Source organism: Podarcis vaucheri (assembly GCF_965113315.1).
Source record: "Podarcis vaucheri genome assembly, chromosome: 15".
In the NCBI taxonomy this organism is placed as follows: Eukaryota; Metazoa; Chordata; class Lepidosauria; order Squamata; family Lacertidae; genus Podarcis; species Podarcis vaucheri.
The window spans coordinates 8,269,332-8,293,578 of record NC_138753.1 but is presented as its reverse complement, the minus strand read 5'-3'; the positions used below and the strand labels follow the sequence as shown (position 1 = coordinate 8,293,578).

Here is a 24,247-nt window from a genome sequence, read left to right as displayed (position 1 = left end):
TTGGTGCTGCAAAAGGCCTTTCTGTGCATACATTGATTGACATTAATGTGGCTTTAGAAAGGCTTGAGAGTGGCTGACAAAGGCTGTTTCCGTTGCTGGATCTGCTGTGCAGCCCCCTGAGGCAATCTGCTGGCACTCCAGTGAGAACCAGATATATGACGAGTTTGGACAGCAACTGGAGGCTGTGCTTTCTTGGGAATTGCCCCCGAATATTGGAGCCTCCTCCTAGAAGTCCAAGGAAAGTTTTATTTGCTGTCGTCCTTTTGATACCTTTATTTTTCACCAAGCCTTTGGGTAAGGATTGAACCTTCTGTGGCTCTTTTCTTTAATATTTCATATTACTGTGGATTTAAATATAGTTACATTTGCTTTAATTCTGCATTTTTTGTGTAAGTCAGATTGAGCTTTTTGGAAAAGTGGTATAAAACTGTTCTAATAAAATAAACAGGGAGAAGTAGTCACATCCCACCAGTAGAAGATAGGGCATAGTTTTTGTTAGATGAGATTACGGCTGTGCTTATGGAACGGGCAGTGGGTCCTTGTGGGCATCGTTGATCAAAGTAACAGAAGCATCCTGACTTAGCAAGACAGTGGCATGCCTTTTGGAAATGGTAGCTTCAAGATTTCCAGTGTCGTTAACATATTTCGAGCCCCTCGCGCGCGCCCCCCCCCCATGGGGGAGAACTAGTAGAGCAGAGTTAATGGAATTGCACCTGAGACCGATGTATTTTACTGCCTGAAGTTGAGCCCAAATGACACTCACTTCCCACTAGGTTCAACATTTGAAAACATTTTTCTATATGGTGCAGACACTTCCACCTTCCATAGAATCACAGAAATGTAGAGTTGAAAGTGACCCCAAGGGTCATCTAGTCCAACCCCCTGAATCTCAGCTAAAGTATTCATGACAGATGGCCATCCAACCTCTGCTTAAAAACCTCCAAGGAAGGAGAGTCCCCCTCCTCCCGAGGGAGTCTCTTCCATTGTTGAACAACTCTTACTGTAAGAAAGTTCTTCCTGATGTTTAGGCTGAATCTCCTTTCCTGTAACTTTAATCCATTGGTTCAAGTCCTGCCTTTCAGAGCAGGAAAAAACAAGCATGCTCCATCTTCCATGTGACAGCCCTTGAAATATTTGAAGATGGCTATCATCTCTCAGGAAGGCTTGGTTTCCAGACGGTTGATTATCTTGGTCACCCTCCTCTGAGGGCGTTCCAGTTTATCAGTATCCTTCTTAAATTGTGGTACCCAGGATTGGACACAGTACTGCAAGTGTGATCTGGCAAAATAGAGTGATACTATTAGTTCCCTTGATCGGGACACTACATTTCTGTTGATGCAGCCTAGAATAGCATTTGCTTTTTTGTGCTGCTCCATCACACTGTTGACTCACGTTAAGCTTGTGGTTCACTAAGACCCCTAGATCATTTTCACATGTACTACTGGCAAGTCAGGTGTCCACCATCTTATATTTGTGCACATTCTATTCTAGTGCACACTGATCTCTGTCTGTTTGCCAGTAGCTTTGCTACACGGACCCTGAAACAAACGTTCTAGATATCCTGGAATTTTTACTACTGTGGCATGTATCCCTATTGAATTTTTGTGTGTGTTGCCTATAGGCACCTCAGAATTAACATGTCCTATATTAGATGATGGAAGAAGAATTTACAATGAGAGATGCTTCTCATTTCAAAAATGATACACACACACCCTGTTGCATGGCTGCTAGATTGCCTGACCTGTGCTTTAATCCATAACAAGTCTTTCTTAACCTGTATTTTGTAGTGTGTATGTGCATTTTGGACAGTTCAGGAGTCACATCCACTTCTGTGAATGCTAAGGGGGGAAACTGCCTCTCTTTTCCTTGAAGCAGAAGTGAGGGTTGCAGGTAGCATTTCTTCCACAGCCCCTTAAGGAATAAAATGTTCTGAAGGGTAGCTTCCTCCCATGTGAACCTACCTTTGGAAGTCCTGCTGTGGTCCCTCCATTGTTTGAGGTACACTAAGATATTGCCCAGAGCAGGGCCTTCTCCACAGTGACCCCCAAAACATATCACTTAGTTTTAGAATATCCAGACCAGATTCAGGGTAGCAACTGAAAAAGCCCTTCTTCTTGGAGACGGAGCGTTGGTTTCAAAATAAATGGGAAGCAACGCCTCACTAGCTGCTCTTAAATTTGAGGATGATCCTGTAGTAGGAGGCAATTTCTGAGATACTCAGACTATTTAAGATTTATAGGTCAAAGGCTACAACTTGAGTTGCAGCCTGGGATTTCAGAAGACATCTAGTCCAAAGTTTAATGTGACTTTGTAGTTGATGATAAGCTTTTGGTTGGGCAGGAGCACCTTGTGCTGCCTGGTTCCTGTGCATTTTGTTCCTGCTGAGGAGCAGCAATTGACAGGTGAACCAAGTTTGGGGAGAACCATGTTTCCCCACTAATCTCAGGTTTGACTTGGGTAAGGAAAAGGCAGATGTGAACAGGATGGGAGAGATCCAATCTAGACAATGCCTTTGTAGCATTTGATAATGAAATATACAACTCCAAAGCTGCCTCAGTATTGCCTAATTACTTGCACCTTTATACTCTACTTTCTCTCTCCAATCGTTTAGTGTTTAATCAGTTGGATTAACAAATGTTAAAAAGGAGCCCTGATTGATCAGAGAGTTTTGTAGAATTATAAAAACTACAGATGACAGTCACCTTAAAAGGCATCCCCCTTTCTCTGACACACACAAAATGAATTCCCGTTTCTCGTCATGTAAAAATGACTCTTACGCTTTTTGCTTCAAAACTGTCATCTTGTTAGTATGCAGATTTATGTCATTTCAATCAGTCAGTTCATTGACTAAAATTCATGTGATTAATCGATGGCAATTCCTTAGTGAATTGGCAGCCCGATGATATGATGCCTGGAAGATGATGTGGGTGTAGGCAGAGCATGAATGTATGTCAAGGATAAGTGAGACACTGTCCTGAGATAATCCTGGATGGAACTGATCTAATAATATACCTTGTACCATGTTGATTCTAAGTTGAGGAGCTCCGGCCTTTGTGACAGATGTGAGATTATGTAATCATGATGCCCTGTTGATATCTGTACCCTTCCTTTTAAAAAGTGCATCAGCCATGAAGAAGAAGAAAAATGACATTTCCTCAAGCTGTTGCTTGGTTTGTTATTTTTTTGTTTCATTGTTAAAATTGCAAACCTAGTTTTAGTTTTTTGGGGTAGTTATGCATAAACTGTTTCTCCATTCTGTATAGTTTCAACAGCACACTTGAAGTGACCAGAGAAATTGGTTAAGGTTGCAAGCATGTGCACACTTCCTTAAGAGTACGACCTGTTGAAAATGGTAGGCCTTAAGTCTGAGTAAAGATGTTCAGGGCTATGACTCTCAACTGCTGAACATCATGTGCAATACGATCCTGTACATATTTTCTCATTGAGCAAATCCCACTGTGTTTTGTGTGGGATTTACTCCCATGTTAAGTGTGTGTAGGGCTGCAACCCTAAATGGTACTAAAATTTGCCTCCCTTCTAAAAAATTAAGTTAATTAATCTACACTTACACATTAGGTTATTCCCCCCTCCTTTGGCTCTCTGTCATATGCCATCTCTCAGCTCCACAGTGTGCTTCCCCTGCCTGCAATCAGTTATTAAAAAATGTTGCAGGAAAGAGCTAGTGTGAGAGCTAATTAAAACTTCACAATATTCAACAACAATTTAAAACGAGTTTTGATGGAAAGAACACGCGAGTATTAGGCCATTTTCTCCCCACTGCTCTTGATGGCTCATTCAAATGAAAGCGTATTTTGTGTGTTCCAAAATAATCGTTTGTTCCATTATTACAATTTAGTTCTCAAATCTAGTGATGAATGTGATATTGGATTAAGCAGAAGTCTGTATGTGTGTGGTTTTTTAAATGTATTTTTAAAAGTAAAAAACGAAAGAAGGGGAATTGGGGGGGAGAAAGAGACTGCAGTGTATTATCACTGTGAAATGATAATTTAGCGTCTGCGGGTTTACTCTCCATCTCATGCACCATACTGAATTCTCCTAGCTAATTGCCTGCTGATTAGCTGAGAGACAGGCATTGCTAATGTCGGCCTTGAGCATCAAATTATCTACAGAGAAGTCTAAGACTTGCATTCTATTGCACAGTTGGAGATGAGGTTGAGGAAAGAAGGCAGGGACATTGCAGAGAGCAACCAGCGCCCTTACATATTTGGCCAGTTTAAGACATGGAAGTGCAGTAGGTAACCAGAAGACAGAAATCAGCTGGAGGTGAAATTGGAGCTTCCCTCTCTCCCTTCTCTTGTTTAAACAGAGACGCTTCTGTGCCTCTTCTGTCGCTATCCATTGCCGCTGAGTGCAGGTGTGGAGGTTAATAGGAATAACTATCCCAGTTGACTAGTTTGCTGGGAGGATGCTTCATTGGCCTATGTAAGTTAAGAAGAAAATAAGGGAGGAGGAGTGGTTGTGGATACCCCCCACCCTTCATCCTTGCTTTGAGATGAAGGGTGCTGCCTAGGTCTGTCCAGAAAGCAGCTGGTTGCTCTTTTTCTCAATTGCAGATCAGCAGTGAGAGTGGGGTCCCCCCCCCCATCCTCCAGTTCTTTGCCAGAGTGCAATTATTGGCCCTGCTCATTTATCAAGGGAAGGAGGCAAAATCATTCCACATTCATATTAACCTCTGTGGCTTGTTCGTTGTTGCAACAGGGCTGGGTGATGGAGGCTGTTTCTAAGAATCCACTCTTAACGTGGGCACCCAATGTACCTCATTTCATGCCAGTTCCAGTACATTAGAGATTGTAAATAAGGCAAGTTGCCTTGCTTACGCTGAAAACTGCCTTCACTTCAAGTGAAGGAGGACAGAATCCAGATGTTCTGGGTCCAACCAATGCTTGTTGACGCTGCAAGATGCAGCTTACACTTGAGTGAAGCAAATTGCGAGAAGTGAGGTTACAGGGAACCAGACAGAGGGCCTTCTCGGTAGTGGCGCCCACCCTGTGGACACCCTTCCTTCAGATGTGAAGGAAATAAGTAGCTATCCTATTTTTAAAAAACATCTGAAGGCAGCCCTGTTCAGGGAAGTGTTTAATATTTAATGCTGTATTGTTTTTAATACTTGATTGGGAGCCGCCCAGAGTGACTGGGGAAACTCAGCCAGATGGGCAGGGTATAAATAAATTATTATTATTATTATTATTATTATTATTATTATTATTAATGTTGTGCGGAGGAAAAGGGTACACTGTTACGTGCCATTTGAATTGGATATACAATGTCCAGTTAAATGAATTTAAATAAATTTGCCCCTCCTTTTTGCTTTACAAGTGAAGGAAGTGCCTGCTGGTTTTATAGGGGTGTGGAAGAGATATGGGTGCTTAGAGCACACATTTCTTTTCTTGTACTTTGCTTTTGACCACCAGGAACCCCGCGAGCAACCTAGTTTGTTTCCCTCTCCTTTCCCCCAGTTCCCCTATTGTACCACTGCATTTATGTTCTTTTTACTTATTTAAAACACTTTAAAGCCACAATTTCGGGTAAATAAAATGCAATTCAATCACAGGCATCAAATAATTAAAAGCCAGCCGTGATAATAAAACAGACATTTAGCTCACAGAGTGGTAAAATCCAGTCCATAATTGCAACCAAGAGCCATTGGGAACTCAGTAAATTCTATCTTAAGGAAAAACAGCAAAAACAAGTAGGTCTTGCATTCCTAAAGGCCTGTCATGATGGGGCCTGACAGACACTAAGCTAGTAATGCATTCTAGAAGCACCAGAACCTGATGGTGGCCGGCAATGGTGAAGAGCGTTTGATATAAGCTGATAGTTCCTGGCTCTGCTGAGCCACAACTGAAGTGTGTGGCATTCAAGAAGCCAGTAAATCAGCCATCCCACACAATAGCTTTCACATGTAGATATAAAACACCTGGCCTGTTTTAGAAGGCCATTTTACAGCTGTTGCTCAGTGGTAGAGCACACCATTTGCTTTCAGAAGGCCCTGGTTTCAATCTCCAGGATTTCCTGCTAAAAGGATCTCAGGTAGCGGAACTGGGAAAAGCCCGGGGGCGGGGGGGGGAGAGGGGGAGGCGACTGGAGCACAAATGGCACGAAACTCTCTGTGAAGGCTTCCAAACATGTGCATCATTCAGCAGTGAATGTAGCAGAGAGGGTTTTCCTTTTCTGCCTCCGCTGTATCCAGAACTTTTCTGAGTGTTGTGGGATATGTCAACAGCTGCCCTGGGGGATGGTGACTCAAAATCACTGGAGTCCCGCTGTGACACGTTTGTGAGGCACAATGGGCATAGAGTTGCTCGCTCGCATGACTACTTTAATGCCATTGTTGTTGCAGGTGCAATGCATCATCTTGATCTGGTTTTGTGGGATCAGTTCCAGCTTTTGTGGACTGAGGATGCAGACAAGGTGCTTGCCAAACCAAACTTCTATGTGTAGGTGTGGTGTCGGAGCTCTGTTGTGTCCTGCACACTGCTCTTTGGACAGGCTGGTCTGGGGCTGAAAAGGAAATCCCACCCCTTTGTGGTATTATGTCTTGCCTGCCTACCAGTGGAGATCTTCCGCCACCGCCCAAGTGAAAGACTGCCCCAGCCCAGAGCCGCCTGAGAATAACTCTGAGGAACTTTAGTCTGGCAAGTAAGGTAGCTTCCTGTGTTCGTATGTTCAGAAGGGGCAGATACAGATCTGTTGTACAGTAAAACTACCACTTTCCATGCAGAAGGTGCCAGATCCAAGGACCTCAAGTTGCCAGACATTTTTTCCCTATTCCTTGGAGAGCTGTTCCCAGTTGGGGTAGACCATCTGGCTGGGGCAGATGGGAGTTGCAGTGAAAAACATCTGAAGGGGCACCACGTTGGTGAAGATTAGAGTAGATATTGCTAGGCTAGGGAGAATGTATGGAGGAGGCAGACCTCACCTAGGGGGACTAAGTGCCTCCTCAGGAAAGCAAGGCTCAGGTATGGGGTGAGAGGGGCCAACTGCTTTGGTGGCTTGGGTTGCAGAGTGTAGGTTGGTGTCAGAACAGGCTAATAGAAGTTTTTAAAACCTACCTTCCCCACCCTCTTCCCTCTGTGGAAGAGCTTTGCCTCAAGCATTCAAAGCACTTGTTCCTAAATTGACTAGTTAGCCTCAATGGTAAGAATTACCTCACTGAAGTCAGCCAGCACCCTAATCTGGACTGAGTGGCTTTGTGGAAGTGGGGAGTGGGAATGATGAGATTCAAATACCTCCTTTTTCTCTTGAAATAAGTCAGAGATGTTTCCTTTTTAAGTTGTGAGAATTAACACCATTTCCCAAAAGTGCAAAAAGCTGCAGATAGGTGACTCCCCCCCCCCGCACTTCCTTTTCACCAGCTGTCTTTTTGAACTTGATTTGAAACACACTGAAAATATCTCTCTTTGTGATCTATTGAAAGTTTCCATTATTGACTGGTAGAAAGATTTGCTCCCCCTCCCCTTTTGGTTTTGCTTGTGGGCAAAAGATAATTGTAAAAAGTCCTGTGTTTATCTCAAGAGAGCAGTGTGGTCAAAGTAGCAGAGGGAGGCAGTTGCCTCAGGCCAGCTTTGATTGATGGCTTGAAAACTTTCTTTGCAAATATATATATCTCACCACAGTTTTTATATCAACCATCTTGAGGGGAAAGTATCTTGCGTTTTTTTTTTGGGGGGGGAGGGTATTTAAGGCAACTTAACTAATTTCAAGAGAGTGAGGAAGGATTGGGCCCAATCCTTTGGCATTTGAGCTCTCACAACACACTCAGCCACCCCTGGATCTCGATGGTTTGTTATTCCTGGTAAACCATTGGTCCTATTTCTTGCCTCTTGGGGAATTTTTTTTTTGGGGGGTCATCATTCTCTCTAAGAGCAGGAAAGTTTTTAACTTAAGGTGTTTCTAAAATTAAAAGGTTTTTTTCGTAAAATACAAAGTGGTCTAATAAGCACCTGTGAGCTTCCAATAGAATATTGTCGTGTCAGTGGGGGAGGAGGGGCAAAAAGGTGGAAATCAACCTGCTCATGCTCCAAACCGCATGTATCCTGGACTGAAGGATTAGGGGTTTTCAACTCTCCTCCCTGAACTATATGGGAATGTTTCATGGGTGACGCAGCAATAAAACTTCTAGCATGTTTGCAAAGCTAAGCGGGGCTCGGTATGGTTTCATACGTGATGGAGGGCCATGTGTTAAGATTCCTGCATTGCAAGGGGTTGGACTACATGGCCCTCGGGGTCCCTTCCGAATCTGTTCCTTTTCCGCTCTTCAGAATCCACTCTCTTGCCTGCTGTATAGCTATGAAATTCTAAGGCCTGAGCCGCACTCTAACGCGCCACATCCTGCCTGTCTGCAGCCCTGAACAGCAACACTCATCCTAGCAACATTTTATTACAGGCACCATGTTTTTAAAAAGTGCTATCCGGTATGCAAGTATAGTATGTTTTTTTTATTGGGTTAATGGGAAATGAGTTAGCTCTTTTTGGTGACAGGCTTGTGTTAATTTGCAATGGGTAGTTGCACCCTAAAATCAAGGAGAAAGTGGTAGCTTTTGCGGGCAGGTGGGGGTGGAATGGCTGAGGCTGCTTTTTGGCTGCTGAGGACTTTGTCAGCCTACAGGGTAATTGCTTTTCCCAACTTCTAAATTATCTCTCTAGAGGCCTGGCATAAAAATTTATGGATGCTTAACAGTTCTCACATATGTAAATAAAGATTGGAAACTAATTGGTCTATGCAAAGCGAGAGGAAAGGGTGGTGGTGAGGCACCAAGAGCTGTTTTAACATGGATTCACAACAATCCATCTCCATGGATTCATTTCACTTAAAATATATTGGTCAGATGTTTTTGTCCTGCTTTGAGGACTAAAAGGTGGGCTGCACCAGCTATTAAGAACATTGCCCTCGAATTGCCCTCTGCTAACGGATTTCTGTAATCCAAACCTTGGAGGCAGACAAAAGGTGGGGCGATTGGATTTACTTCCTCCAGCTCACACAGCAGGATTGCATTCAAGTTAAGGTACTTCAAAACCCTTTAGATGGCTTTCAAAGGCTTTGACACCAATAAGTAATTACAATTACTGATTTCCCCGCCACCTCTCCAAAGTGTTTAAAAGTAATTAAAAATGGTTCTCCTTGGACCACCTCAACTTATGCTAGGCTAGAAATGTAGCTGGGCAGAACTGGCAGCACAGCCCATATTGTGCTCTGCTTATAAAAAGAAAGGGTTGCCACCAAAGTCTACCTGAAGTGGAATTGAAGGTGGATTTGAATCTTCCCCTCCTCCCCATAAATTCTGTAAACAAACATGCATGCATTTATCTAACACATTTTTAACCCACTTCAGCCAAAAGGCTTACAAATCACTGTTTTTAAAAGAAGCAGCCTTTGTCCCTCAGACTTACAATCTGAAATATGTGAAGCAAAAGGAAAAGCAGATGGGGAGGGAGAAGGAAAGTGAGCAAGCTCGAGCACTACTTTCTTAGGAGAGCTAACAGAGCGGGCCTGCTTCCCATCTCTCCCCCACTCCCTCAGCATGACAAAATGGCTGCTGCTACTTGACAGCTGAGGAAGAGGCAAATGCAGGTGTTCTCAGATCTGCTGGTGTGGCCTGGTTTCCCATCTCTCCTTTGCTCCGTAGCGCAGTGGAATATGACCTGGATTCTGTCTCGCCCGTTAGTGCTTCACTTAACTGTTTTAATGCATATAGAGTACTGGGCACTATAGAGTGCGCTTGAAGTGGTCTAAACCAGAAATGGAGCCCACATGCACAACAGCACCAAGAGTCTCTCTAATGCACTAATATTGGATGCAACTCTAGGGGCATTAAATACTGTAGGCGCTGTGCAGCAGCAACACCCTATCACACTGTGCTGTCAACTCCAGCTTCTTTAAGATTCAGGAAGCCACCTAGGAGCTTGGGGAAATTTCAGTCACACATGTGTTTGTAAAGAACTCTGGGGTTTTTAAAAGGCAGCCTTGAACCATAACTGCAAACTATGCTGTACTGCTTTTGAAAACAAAAACAAAAAAACAGAGGCAAAAAAAACATAGAGGAGCCCTGCTGGACCAGGGCAAAGATCCATCTGGTATGGCCTGTTGCTCCTCCTAGTGCCCAATCGCAAGCCTTCAAAACCTCACAAGAAGGATGCGAAGGCCTCCCCTGTTGTTTGCCCCCAGCATCTAGTATTCAGAGGTGTACTGACTCTGAACCTGGAGGTTTTATTTTGCTACTTTGGCCATTGAGAAGACAGTTTGAGTCTTAAATATGTCAACAGATAAAGTCCCATTCTGCCACTGGGTATCACTCTTAAAGCATTTTTAAATTCAGGTTGGACTTGCCATCAGGTGACCATTCTGTCTCCCACCCCCTGACATATCCTGTCCCACGGAATCCCTGTTAGACTGGCAAGCGGTGAAAAAGAACAGCAGAAGATCAGCCTTTCAGGGAGAAGGGTGCCTCATTTTGCTTGGCATTTTTAATAAAATTCCTGAAGTATGTCGGAATTAGCCGCCTTTTCTAGGACGCTTGGTGATTTATTTTGTTAAAGCGAGGCATTATTCATAATTATGTGGTTTTATGAGGAGTGTGCCGAGCAGTATCCTTCCAGCACAAGGCTGTGGGAGACGGAGCAGTATTTAAATAAGAGCCCTGGGGAAAGGGCATGCTTACATTTCACAGTAGAAGATCCACGCAGTTGTCGTCTCAGCCTATTGAACCACCACATAATTACCCCCATTCAGCACTTTGGCTTGCCTTCTTATTAGCTGTCCATCACGTTCCGATGGGGAGAATCACAATATTTAAAATAACACAGATCGTTGGACAGCACTGAGTGTTGGATGGCATTGAACTTTGTAAATGCAGTTAATGGCAGGTCTTCCAGATATACTGCATGGAGCACCAGTGTGGCACATGGGATCAAGTGTTGGGTTGGGAGGCATAGCAAGTCTGGTTGCAAAAAACATATTTGGTTGGCCTGAGACTGTGCTCTCTCCGCTGAAATGTTTGTGGGGGAAATGGTGATAATAATGTGTCTCCTTAACCTCCTAAGGTGTGGTGACTTGTGATTTTAAACCAACCATAACTGATTTCCCTAAGGGGCTTAACCCAACCTTATATTTAAGCTCTGTGTCAATTTTCTTTTTCAAAATAAGAAGGCAGCGTTGACTGGGAAAGCTCCTATGTTCCAAGTGCTGAAAATGGCCTCTCCCATTATTTTGGCCCTGGGGCTAGAGCAGCAGGTAAGCCTGTGGCTCCTGGCTCAATGCAGACTGACTGAAGACAGCTATGTTATCTGTCCACTCATCAGGCCTTCCTTGGCTGTTAATGTTGATGTTTTGTTCAAGTTCTGCAATAGCCACAGGAAAGAGCAGGTGCCCACTACTCTCACTTGGGCTAATGGCAGCCAGGGAGAGGTGTCATCACACATTTCTTGTCCCTTGATGTGGGGGCGTTTCTCTTGCTGCTCCTGCCCCATCCCACCAGCAGTAGTGACTAAAGCAGTCAGAATGTGTTCACGTGGGTTGTCTACTCTCCAACAGATTATACTGTTGCTGCTTCACTGCTGTGGAGGAAAACACACACACACACACACACACACACACACACACACACACACACAAAGATCAAGACCAGGCAGTTCCATATCCAGCAGTATCAGGGCAGTGCATTCTCAAGTCATTGCTGTCTTAAGATCAGATTTTCTGACCAAAATAATCCTCCTCCCTTCAGCTTCTAACCCAAAAAAGTCCTTCTCTTGCTTCTTGCTCTGCACCCATGGATTTAACTACTTCCCTTTGAGACTCTGGGTTGGAGACTTCAAAACCCGAGATCTAGCAATCCTTTGACATAGTCTCTGTAGGGAGTTGCCTTTTCACATTCAAACGTATTTGACAGGAAGTGTGTAATGGCTTCTGCTGTGAGTGAAAATGGAACCTTATGGGTTCTTTCTAGGTTTGGGATGCTGGGAAGTGCAGGGTCATAGATTTGGGCCTGGACAAGACTGCACAGAGAAGGCTGTGAAAAAACTTCAGGAAGATAGCACTGAGTGTGCTCGTAATGTATTCACTTCTCTTTCTGCTTCCCTGCAGGTGATATTTGGTCTTGTATGTTGTTCTTTAACTTTGGGTTTCCCTGAAGATGTTCAATAAATGTTTAATGGAGAATCATAATGAAAGTCAGCTTTATGATCATTGAGCTCAGTAGATATGTCTAATATTATTTAGACTTATAACTGTAGTTCAGGGATGGGGAAATTGTAGCCCTTCAGCTGTAGTTGGGACTTCAGTTCCCTTCTGCCCCAGCCAGTGCTTAATGCTAAGGGATGATGGAAGTTATAGTCCAACAACATTTGGAGGGCCAGAAGTTCCACAGATGTGTCATATATAGTTGATCCCACAGAAGCATGGAATGTGACTTCTGATTACTGATGTAGGGTTTCTAGAAAATTTTGAATTGGAAAGTATATCATATAACCCATGGCAATCTTGTATACCATGTGTTACTAACTCTGTAGGACTTTCAGCCATTTTGTGTTTGGTTGTAAAATCGTTGCTTTTCTTTTAGAGGCTCTGCTGCATAGGAGAGTCAAAAGTTCATAGGAAGGTTAAAAGTTAAAGCTAGGGTAGTGATTATTGGGCAGCCCTTGAGCCAAAATCTTGATTCTCCACTAAGCCCCTGATTAGTCCTGAAAACAAAGAACAAACAAGGTTTGGAGGCAAGGAAACTGGGCTGGTGGTGGTAAAGAAGGGGTCTAGCTAAAGTGTGAGGGACAGACAGACAGAAAAGCCCACTGACATCACTGTCCATCAAAGTAGCATCATGTCTTGGTGAAGTGTGGTATGGATCAGCCTCCTGGAAATGTCTGAAAAAGCTGAATTGGTGTGGCATGGAGCTTGGAGCAACCTCCTGGGCAGAATGCTGAAAAAAGTTCACTGTGCTTTAGGGAATCATTCTAACACAGCACCTCCCTGAATGTGAAGGGGGCTTTTCACAAAGGGGCCAGACTTAAATTTTGTAATGAGCGGCACAGGTGGAGAGCTCCTGAGACACCCTGAGCTGAGTTAATTAAATGTCATGCCATAGGGTGAAAGCCCAACCATGGGGCATTTCTGTTTGTTCAATCTATTTCTGGCTCTACCCTTTGCTGAAAAATGAGTGAACTTGGAAGTTCTCTGGAAATATAAAATGGAGTACGCCTAACAGTTTATTAGCAATGGGCCCTCGTCCTTGTTGAAAGGGGACTGGCCTGGACTTGTTCAGGAAATGCAAAAGGATACTTCATTTAATTAGTATGAGGTATGGCTGCTGGCTGATACTCATTTTTACTGGCTGAGTGGAAGGTGTTGCTTCCATTAGGCATGGTACTGGATTCTGAAATTAGTTGGAGCATAGTGCAACCTCATGCTTAAAACAAGTGCTGGGATTTTCACACAATAGGGGCTTTCCCTCTCTGCCACAATTATACTCTCAATGGCACAAGCAGTCCTCGGCATGTGAAGTGTTACAGCTGAATCATAGAATTGTAGATTTGGAAGGGTGTACCAGGGGTCATCCAGTCCAACCCCCTGCAATGCAGGAATCCTGTCCACAGCTGTCTCTGGATGGGCTCCAACCACAAACCTGCTTAACAGCTAGATGGACTGACCCATTGCACCACCAAGTTTCCAAAGGTTGGAGGCAGCAAAAATAAAATAAAGATGTCCACACTTGGTGGCACCTTGAAGGTAACAAGAAGAGGGTTTGGTTGGTTGGTTGGCTTCCTGCCCTCTCACAGTGCAGGCTACAAACAGTCCTACCACACCTTATTAATTTGTTATGCAAAATAAATATCTGACTTTTTTCCAGTAGCCAGAAATAGATGAACTGAAATATTTGATGAAGAAAATGCATGCTTCCTGGGGAGACTCACCTGGGGGGAAATGTTAATTACAGCTTTGATTTTAGATTTGACCAGTATCGTATCATTTCAGCTTCCCCAGTTCAACTCGTACTGTACTCATTAATTATGTTACTAATTAACTGTGTGACCCAATGCATTTTGAAAACTGCTCTTATCTTGGTTAAATTAATACAGTTTTGACATATGCTCCTCCTCCTTTTTAGTGTACTTCTAAGTTTTTTTTGTGAACCATCTAGGTAGCTTTGTTGAATAAGTGGTACGTAAATGTCTGGTTGAAATAAAATAAACTAAAACTAGAAAACTGTCCTTGGAAAAACTAAAAGAGGAGAAATTTCTGTTCCACAATATTTTCCACCCTGCACCAGCGATTCTTATGCAGAATTATCCCCAAATGTAGAGAATTTTTGGAAATATGTAAGCAATAAATATGTAAGTATATGTTGTCAACTTTGAGACTCAAGGGGGTAAGACAGAATTTCCCCAAGGCTGAGATGTCAGTATCCAGCACAATTCCTTCGGTAGATGTAGAGGTAACATTCCTGGCTACTTAACCACACTTAAGCAATCAAGAGTGTTAGCCTTCTCCAGCCTTTTAGTCTGCACCCCAGTTGGCCTTTGCTGACCTCGCGATTATTGGGTTGATTTAGCTATGTTCAGTTTACTATACTCATCTCGGTTGGGGAATAGTTCAATTGATCAAAGGAGGAACAAATTGGTTAGCTCCCTGTCTGCTGTGAGGTTGCGGCAGGATGAACCTGTCGTATCCGTGGTCTTTGTATAAGACAGACAGCTGAAGCAGCAGGAAGCATCTCTGGGCCTTAACAGCACAGCTCATGTTAGGAAAAAAACAATGGGATCAGGTTCCAGTCGGGTCAAAGCAACAATGTTACAAACTGATTGGACATTTGAGGTGACCATTTGAACACTCCTAGTTTGGATGATTGCTACACTATCTTGTTTTTTCCTACAAGTGTGATTTCCTATCTGTGGACAGAAGGACAAGCTGCACTGATTAAACAGCAAAACAAAGCCAAACTTGGTCACTGTGTTTAAACTGCATAGTAAGATTTCTGTTAGTGGTGGACAGCTTGATATGAAATTGTCCTGGTTTTATAGGGTTTCTAGGCCAGTGTTTGAGTTGGGTTAGAAGCTCATTTTTTTCTTAAGAGTTCCATCCTCATACTGTTGTTATGTGCACTGATGGTGCCATGCATATGCAATCATAGAATCGTAGAGTTGAAAGGGACCCCAAGGGTCATCTCAGCTAAAATATCCATGACAGATGGCCATCCAACCTCTGCTTTAAAACCTCCAAGGAAGGAGAGTCCACAACTTCCGGAAAGAGACCGTTCCACTGTTGAATAGCTCTTACTGTCAGAAAGCTTTTCCTTATATTTAGTTGGAATCAAACATTACTTGGTTATTACTGCTAACCAAGTCATTGTGCGCTGTAGTGACCCGGGTCTAGTGCTACCAATAGGCCAGCTAGGCAGCCGCATAGAGCACAGACCACAAAGGGGTGCAGTACTGCTCCTTGAGGGGCACAGTTTTATATCTGTGCTGTGACCTTATGGCAATAGCTCAAAGGCTTCCAAAATCTATGCTGCTGCAAGGAGTACTTCTCTTCATACTACAACAAAAACTCCTGCACAAAGTGTCTAACGTTTCTGTTTCTCTAAGGATCCTCCCTACACTTCCAGTGTCACGGGAAAGTGGTAAACCCAGTTTCTCAAAGCTCAGACTTATAAAAACTTACATATGCTCAACAGTTTTGCGAAAGAAACTAGTTAGCCTGACAACTATGTCAGTTGAACACGCCCAAGCATCAGCTCTTGACCTGTAGTAATTGGTGACAAAATTTGCAAGGGAAGAGGCACACAAAGCAAGATGTTGATGTGCCTCAAATTGAAACTTTAAAGAGACGTAAATTTTAACATCACAGTTCGCAAGCTTATTCAAAATGATTTGTGTGCTAAAGCATTTTCTTTTGTATTTGAGAAAGATAATCAAATATTACTTATTCTGACAATCTAAAGTGAATTAAGCAGTTTCAAATTTTGTGCTTTTAATTCTTTCTACAATACATCTGTTTCTGAAGTTAGCAATTTTTTTGGAGTGGTGGTGGTGCAAGAGTTAGCCTTGCCTAAACTGCAAAAGAGCCTGGCACCAGCACTGTAGTGACGGACCTTGTTTTTATCATTGCATTCTCCCGCTCTCTTTGCATCCTATTACAATATTTCAGAGGAAGCTTTGACCGTTCCCATCCTTTGCCAGCCTTTTTTCATCTGGATGGATCAGAAGAAAAGTTAAATTGTGTCCAACCAGCAGTTTTCATGGAAAAGAGAGAAAGTGTTGTTTGCCCCCTTCTCTACTTATGGGACTGATTAAAATGGATTAGCAGCTATCTCAGCTGGCCTGGGCAAGGAGGTCTGGCCATTATTGTTGAAGAATAGGATGGTGATGGTGTTGATCATGGGTAGGCAAACTAAGGCCTGGGGGCCACATCCGGCCCAATCGCCTTTTAAATCCAGCCCACGGACGGTCCAGGAATCAGCATGTTTTTACATAAGTAGAATGTGTCCTTTTATTGAAAATGCATCTCTGGGTTATTTGTGGGGCCTGCCTGGTGTTTTTACATGAGTAGAATATGTCCTTTTATTGAAAATGCATCTCTGGGTTATTTGTGGGGTCTGGCTTGTGTTTTTACATGAGTAGAATGTGTGCTTTTATTTAAAATGCATCTCTGGGTTATTTGTGGGGCATAGGAATTCGTTCATCCCCCCCAATAGTCCGGCTTCCCACAATGTCTGAGGGACAGTGGACCGTCCCCCTGCTGAAAAAGTTTGCTGACCCCTGGTGTTGACTGACATGTGGGACCCAGGAGCCCTGGGTACAAAGCTTCTGATGTTTATCGGTTATAACTGAGCACAGAGAAGGATTTTTGTTCAAGGGGAAACTTAGAATCAAGGGCAACAAAGCACATTTTGAAAACAGTGTATGGCTTTCTATTCATGTCTCTGGAAGATTCATATGGCCATTTTTTCATATGCTGAAGGTAGGAGTTTGTTTTCTCAGGGTGGGTTTTTGTACTAAAAAGTACCTGTGTGATGTACACCTGGGCATAGTTTGGCACCAGTGCTGATGTGACTCCTCCTGAAAGACGAGGGTTGAGATATTCCTCATTGGAAAGTTTCATCTTTATGCAGTGCCATCATGAAAGAAAGAGGCGGCAGGGGGAGAGGCTGGTCCTGTTGGAAGCAAACCCTCACTCTGTGACAAAAAGCCCTTTGAAAATGATCACAGGGGCCTTTAGTTCTGTCGGCTTTTGATATAGACATAACTTGGGGGGAGAACAGGGTGCTGCCTTTGTTCAGCAGAAAAAGCAGACACACATTGTTAGTTTTAAGCTTTGGCGATAGATTCTGTCTGCTACACAGACGGCAGGAACGTCTCCGATTTGATTGTATTTACATACATTCCAGTTCCAAACAGATTGTCGCCCCAACACAGATGCCTGAGCTTTCTGTTTGCTAGAGCAGAGGTATATATGCCGTTCTTTGCACTTGCTGACAGCTGCCGAAGAAAGCTGCCTTTTTTTCCAGTGTGCAACCAGTTGCTCTTCTTTTAATACCTACCGGGCTTTCCTGAAAGGCATCCGTTATCTGTTAAAGCCGCAGGAGATTTTTCTTTCCTTCTGACAATGTGACATGGGGGTTGTAAATGGGTGTTTCTGTAATTGGCATGTCTCCCTGTACTCCCCAGTTCTTAAAGATATATGTAAAACATGATTATCTTAATAGAACTTCTCATTTGCTGGTGTTCATGTTAAACCCAGACCTGTTTGCTTTGATATGCATTTAAGGAACTGATGTTATCCTCCTCTTGTTGCCTGTGGCCTTGAACATTAAAGCAGACGCATCAAATCTGATGCTATATGAGAGGCTCACTCCTTACTCCTTAACAGCTCAATTTTCCTTTGAAAATATGGATCAGAAACAAACGTTGGTATGTTTGTGAGTTTGCTCTGGACGTGCGTGCGTGAGTGAAACATCTAAAGCTATGTTGTGTTGCTACTTGTGGTGTTCATTGAGAAGCTATTTACATAGAATATATTCTACTTTTGTAAGTGGGTAAGATGAGGGTCTTCATTGATATTCACGTAATATTTTCTTGATGATGCCATGCCAAATCATTAAAATTATTGCATGTGCCAAGGCTCCCTTTGTGTGTTTGGTGCAGTAGGCCAGTGGCAACCAGAAGAGCTGTAAACAGAGCAGAAGCAACAGCGTCTAAACTTTCCCATCCCATTTTCTACCTTTCTAAAATAGAGGCAACATGGAGGGCCAGTCCACACTCTTCTTGGCCTTCACATATTTGCCCAAAGACATGCGTGGTGCAGGTAATAAGCTTTCAGCCCAGCTGGTATTGGATGGAGATGTCAATTGTATGAACTGGCACCTTCATGTGTGTGCATGGGGACATCAGTTCATATAGTTGGCACCTCCGTATCATCCTAACTGGGTCATGAGCCTGCCAGGTGCCGTTCTCCCCCCACTCCTTATGACTGGGCTAAGGAGCTTCTGAACCTGCCTAGTGTGTAAATGTCCCAGTCATTAGAAGCCCCAAATTCAAGGGGGAATACAGTATAATTAATAACTATGCACCAAAGCAAATGCTATACCAATGTCCCAACCCCTTCCTCAATTTACATCTATACTGTGTAAGGGATACTGTTTTCTTTCTTTTTAAACTATAGATAACTCTGAACTTTCAGGAAATGGAAAATGAGTGGGGGATTTTGCTGTATGTACTGGCTGCCCACTCTTGACTGTACCATCTTATGCTTTACATTGAACTGGGCTTGGTGTGGTTCAGTGGATGAATGATATACAGGCATGCAATGCAGAGCAGATCCCACAGAGTTTTGTACAACAACCAGTAGAAAGCCCATAGCAAAGATCTGTTTTCAAGCTCAAAAAGTCCTAAACACAACCAATCATTTCTTTTATAGCTCCACAAAGTATTGGTCATTCATCTCCCTGATGCCTTACACTCGGATAAAACCTTTGACTGTACAGAGATTATCTTTTTCCCAGGTTAATGTTATATGCCAGTTTATCTTAAGTATTGGGCAGCTGCTGTCTGCCCAGCAATATAGTTGCTATGATTATGGAATGCTGCCTGAAGCGAAAGCCTGAAGGGGAAGAGTTATTACAGAATCAATGGAATTATTATAGCCCAAGGTCAGGTGTGTCATTTTTTTGCGCTTACTTCTCTTGACCACAGTCAGTGCTTTTATTATATCTGCTTTGTGGACTTCTGAGCTTCCAGCTCCTTCCAGCTCCCCTATAATGTCTGTCATGCAGAGTAAGTGGAAGGATCAAGAGTTTTCTCCCAAACAAATCAGGGTTGAAAGGAACCTTGGCCTGTTTCCTGTCACAGTGCCCCTGTCTTTGGAACAACACCCAGTGCAACAAAACTCTTTATCCTATAAAAACATCTGGGCAATTAGACATTTTGTTTATTTAAAGCCCCAACTGGAATTGTGGCAGCCCCACTTCACAAGGCAGGCAGGCTAGGGCAGTCATTGATCTCACCTTGGAAGACAAGGCCTCTCGGGACACTGTAAAACCACATGCACCCTTCAAAGTGACCAAATGCTGCTACTGGTAGCTGTGTTTTCTCTTTTCTCGGCATGATTAAAAAGACACATTAATATCTTTGTGATTAGAAGGACATATGATTTTCTCCTTCACTATCCACCCTGATTCTTCCCTCAATAACCAATCACTTAGGAGTCACCTTGAGCGCTGAGCCTCAGCTGTTGAGAAAATTCCCCCATGCGAAGTCGGTGCTGCAGACACGTCATTGCTCTTTTGCTCTGTCCTGCAGCTGTTGATCGCCTCAGTGGAGTCTGGTGATGAGAATTAAATAATTTCAGTGGCAAGAGCGGGGAGGGCTCTGAGTAGAGGCATTCTTTTCCGGCTTAGCTTTGGTAAATGGCCAATGCTGCATTTTATGCAGCGTATCATTTCCCACCACCCCCTTGCCTGAAACCAGATGATGAGCCACCCCTAGAGTAGTTGCTCCATGCTTTCTTTGCTTTCTTTCGCCAGATGCCGATGATTCCCAGGGAGGGAGGTGTGTCGCCTCCTAATTGATGGGCCTAAGTCAGATACATGGTAGTTTGGACTGGTAGGATTTGCAGCTTTATTCAGGTGCATCGGAGGCATTTCTAACAACCAGTGCAGCTTAGCTGCAATATCTGATAACTCTTGCTTAACTTTCTCAGTTACATCAGGCGTGCAGCTATAGCCAAATGCTTGCCACAAAGTAGAAGCTTTATCAAAGTCTAAAATATGGGACTGGGTACAGATTTAACTTTCCTTAAAATATTGTGTTTCCTTTTTTTTTTTAAAAAAAAAAAGAGTGACTTTCTAGTGCTTCTGGGAGTACATTGTTAGCCAAAGTCACGTAGGGGGAGGGCTGAGAGTTCCAGTGGCTTCACTGCCCTGCAGATATAGTTCTTTACCCTACCCCAGACAGACAAATCTGGAATCAACAAGGCAAACTGATAATAACTAAGGAATAAGTTGTGCAAGATAGAACTTACTCAAATGTACTTGCGCAACTTTTGCAGAATTCAGCTCTCCTTGGTACAAGATTTTACTTGCCTGGATATTAACCTTTTATTATTTTATTGATTTTTATGTACGGTAAAGACAGAAAAGAGCTTGCAGTTTTCTTGGTCTTTATATGAATGCACCTTCCTTGACATAACAGAATTTCATTTATATTAAACATAATTATTATTTTTTGCTGTAAGGAGATTGTCAGTATTGTTTTAACCTTTAAAACAATTATTTATTTAAATAGTTTTTACAGCACCCTTTAAGCTGAAAGTCACTAGTTATCATATAGCATAATAACTTAAAGCAATCCAGTGAGATGCATTAAGCATCATGAGCCTATAAATGTTTACATCTTCCATATCTCAGGAAGAATAAAAAGTGGTAGAGCATGTCAAAAGCCCAAGATAGCCTGTTTCTTCTTCTTCCTTTATGGGTAGTTTCCAGAGTTTGTCATACTCAAGAGTAGGCCCACTGAAAATAATGGACCTAACTAATTTGGGTCCATTAGTTGAATACAACTCAGTGATTGTAAACTGCTTTGGGGCCTCTATATTGGAAAGTCTGCATGAAATACGTTTAACTATATTCCAATATTTATCAATATTACAAATATTTATTGTAATATTTATATGTTGCCTCCTTGTGCCAGGAAATAATCAATGTGGCATTTTAAAAAAGTACTGCTTTGTTTAGGCGTGGGGAGCTTGTGGTGTTTCTGGCATCCAGCTCCCGTCAGCCCCAGCCAACATTGCTAGTGGTCAGGGATGATGGGAGTTGGAGTCTAGCAGCATGCAGAGAGCCCACATGGTTCCCTATCCCTAGCTTAGTTATAACCCAGCAATTTAATGGTATTTCTTTTGGATAATATAGCAGCCTGGGTAACAGAGAAACCTCGTGATGAATTGGAGAGCCCTTTTGCACAAGCAAGTTCCTTGAGGATGGAAACAAATATGAGGACTAAGATGTGTTTCAGCTCTAATGCAGGCTAATTCATTTTGGCACTGTGCCAGGCAGGGTGATTAAATGTCCCGTGAAGTGCTACAATATCTTGATAATGTGCGTTCTTCGTTTGATTATGTAATCAATTATGTTGCACCTAATAAAATTTCAAATGAGTTACAAAAGCGGCAAGGAGATTGTGCCAGGTCGGGACTCATTTGGGTGCGTTTGGAAGTTCTTGGCTAGTCTTCAAGCGGCAACGGAGTCTTTCTCCAGTCTTTCTCTACAAAGAAGCCGCCCAGGGGGATGTGTCACCTGGTGAGGTGGGAGGAGTCTGGTCTGATTCCCTTCTGACTTCAGCTGTCATCAAAGCAGATGCTTACTGGTCCTGACTATCAGGAGAACTTTTGCACGTGCTTTATAAATACTTGGTTTTTATTTGTATAGTTAAATTGTTTAAAGAATGTGTATCTGCCTTTCTGGGACGCGGGTGGCGCTGTGGGTTAAACCACAGAGCCTAGGGCTTGCTGATCAGAAGGTCGGCAGTTCGAATCCCCGTGACGGGGTGAGCTCCCGTTGCTCAGTCCCTGCTCCTGCCAACCTAGCAGTTCAAAAGCACGTCAAAGTGCAAGTAGATAAATAGGTACCGCTCCAGCGGAAAGGTAAACGGTGTTTCCGTGCTCTGCTCTGGTTTGCCAGAAGTGGCTTAGTCATGCTGGCCACATGACCCAGAAGCTGTACGCCGGCTCCCTCGGCCAATAAAGCGAGATGAGCGCTGCAACCCAAGAGTCGATCACAACTGGACCTAATGGTCAGGGGTCCCTTACCCTATACCTTTATCTGCCTTTCTGCTGTTACTTTCCCATATCAGTAGTTTTTAAAGATTTGTCAGTATCTGTAACTGAAATGCAGAACCGTTATAACTCAAATTTGAACAAAAAATGCACAATTTTTTTTGGGGGGGGGGATGGCACAAAACTACCTGGAAGGAAGGAGGCTTCTGATAATTAAATGTCCCTGTTGTTATAGATCTGGGCATCTCTGTAGTTGCTACAAATCCAGCGTTCTATTTTCAGTCAGAAAAGCATGAAAACAAGGAGTGAGACTGAAGATGGAAAAAGGAAAACAGGGGAAGGAAGGAAGTGCTTATATATCATTTGGGCATATCAAGTTTTCAACGTGGCTTACAATAATGAAAATAACCATGATGAGAATAACATTAACTCCAAAGTAAAAACAAAACAAAACTAGCGGTTCTTGTTGTTTAGTCATTTAGTCGTGTCCGACTCTTTGTGACCCCATGGACCAGAGCACGCCAGGCACTCCTGTCTTCTACTGCCTCGCAGTTTGGTCAAACTCATGTTGGTAGCATTGAGAACACTGTCCAACCATTTCGTCCTCTGTCATCCCCTTCTCCTTGTGCCCTCCATCTTTCCCAACATCAGGGTCTTTTCCATGGAGTCTTCTCTTCTCATGAGGTGGCCAAAGTATTGGAGCCTCAGCTTCAGGATCTGTCCTTCCAGTGAGCACTCAGGGCTGATTTCCTTCAGAATGGAGAAGTTTGATCTTCTTGCAGTCCATGGGACTCTCAAGAGTCTCCTCCAGCACCATAATTCAAAAGCATCAATTCTTCGGTGATCAACCTTCTTTATGGTCCAGCTCTCACTTCCATACATCACTACTGGGAAAACCATAGCTTTAACTATACGGACCTTTGTCGGCAAGATAAATGTCTCTGCTTTTTAAGATGCTGTCTAGGTTTCTCATTGCTTTTCTCCCAAGAAGCAGGCGTTTTTTAATTTTGTGGCTGCTATCACCATCTGCAGTGATCATGGAACCCAAGAAAGTAAAATCTCTCACTGCCTCCATTTCTTCCCCTTCTATTTGCCAGGAGGTGATGCGACCAGTGGCCATGATCTTAGTTTTTTTGATGCTGAGCTTCAGACCATATTTTGCACTTTCCTCTTTCACCCTCATTAAAAGGTTCTTTAATTCCTCCTCACTTGCTGCCATCAAGGTATTCTGCCATGCGCTGGATTATGGAGAAAGCTAGAGACTTCCAGTAAGATATCTACTTCTGCTTCATTGGCTATGCAGAAGCATTTGACTGTGTCGACCACAGCAAACTATGGCAAGTTCTTAAAGAAATGGGAGTGCCTGATCGCCTCGTCTGTCTCCTGAGAAATCTCTTATGTGGGACAAGAAGCTAAAGTTAGAACTGGATATGGAACAACTGTTAAAAAATGGGAAAGGAGTACGACAAGGCTGTATGTTGTCTCCCTGCTTATTTAACTTATATGCAGAATTCATCATGCGAAAGCCTGGACTGGATGAATCCTAAACCAGAATTAAGATTGCCAGAAGAAATATCAACAACCTCAGATATACAAATGACACAACTAGGGGAGAGGGGTCCAAATAAAGACAACACAACAGCTATGCACATATAACATGGTACATAGCTTATCTGAGACCAAACAAAGCACACAGTGTCCCTCAGAAAACACCCTTCAGGCGGGGGAGGTACCTTGCAAGCAAATTCAGACCCTAATTCTTCGTACAGTCCTGTTTTACGGCCAGGTAGGAACAGCTACTGAGGAAGACAGTTTTTGGACGCAAGAACATAGGAAGTGCCCTCCCTGCTGGATCAGACCAAGGGCACATCTTGTCCAGCATTCTGTTCTCACAGTGGCCAGTCAGATCTCCATGGGAAACAGAACCTGAGCCCAACAGTGCTCTTCCCACCTGTGATACCAAGCAACTGG

At 43.2% G+C, this 24,247-nt stretch overlaps 1 protein-coding gene and 1 long non-coding RNA gene across 44 annotated transcripts in view; one reads left to right on the top strand and one right to left on the bottom strand.

The window, feature by feature from the left end:
- Window positions 1-24,247, top strand: part of MSI2 (musashi RNA binding protein 2) — a 410,358-nt gene that overhangs the window by 252,910 nt on the left and 133,201 nt on the right. The gene's annotated exons all lie outside the window — the stretch shown is intronic.
- On the bottom strand, window positions 19,042-24,156 carry LOC309519996. Its single transcript, XR_014214120.1, has 4 exons — window positions 24,010-24,156; window positions 22,465-22,587; window positions 22,310-22,383; window positions 19,042-19,825 (listed from the first exon to the last, which is right to left on the bottom strand). It is a non-coding gene; the product is annotated as an uncharacterized lncRNA (long non-coding RNA).